This window comes from Teleopsis dalmanni, chromosome 1 (genome assembly GCF_002237135.1).
Source record: "Teleopsis dalmanni isolate 2A chromosome 1, ASM223713v2, whole genome shotgun sequence".
Lineage (NCBI taxonomy): Eukaryota > Metazoa > Arthropoda > Insecta > Diptera > Diopsidae > Teleopsis > Teleopsis dalmanni.
In genome coordinates, this window is record NC_051846.1 from 129,065,379 (window position 1) to 129,066,203 (window position 825).

Here is an 825-nt window from a genome sequence, read left to right on the forward strand (position 1 = left end):
GACCGAAACTTCTCCGCTTGCGCCTTTTATTCTCCTTTTTTCCTAACTGCGTCGAGCGGACTTTTTTGCTAGCCGTTGTTCGGTCAATACCCTCAACATTTCCCCTCATCAGGTATTCTGTTGTAGACTTCTGAAAGCTCTAAATTACACTCGCAGCTTTTTTCTATTATCCGCTGCAATTTTTGGCGATCAACCGAAATGCACAAAGCAAATTAATAAATGACATTTCTCATTTTTCTATTTTGTTTTGATTATGCTTTGTTTTTAATAAAATGTGTTTCATGCGGTTCGGGAAAATAATTTAAATCTATTTTAATTAATATAGTTCGAACTATATTAATTAAAATCAATATTCGTCAGGGTATTTCAAGGTATGTATAGCATATGTTAGATATGTTGGAGTACATAACATCAAATTTTATTTAATTATAGTTATCTTTGACGTCAGCATTTTGGTGAAACGTGTGAAAATGTGAACGTGTGAAATGCGTATTGTGTGACTAAAATTTATTCAAAAAATTTAGTCGTCACAGGGTCCTCATGGGGCATCGATAGTAACGAACCAATTCTATGATAAGCTTGACCTTGAATTTTGAAAGTTGTTTCAACATTGAAATTGTTGTTACTTGAATTTTTAACTACATTTGTTGCTCCAAATGAAGTCATTTGAAAGCATGAATTAAATTTTCGAATTTTTTTCAAAAATAATTTTGACTCATATGTTATGCCAGCTATTAATGTTTTCAAGGGCTCGGGTGGTGGATTCAATGAAAGCAATACCACTTTTCCTGATGCGCAACATATTCCAGGTGTTTCATTTTTAAA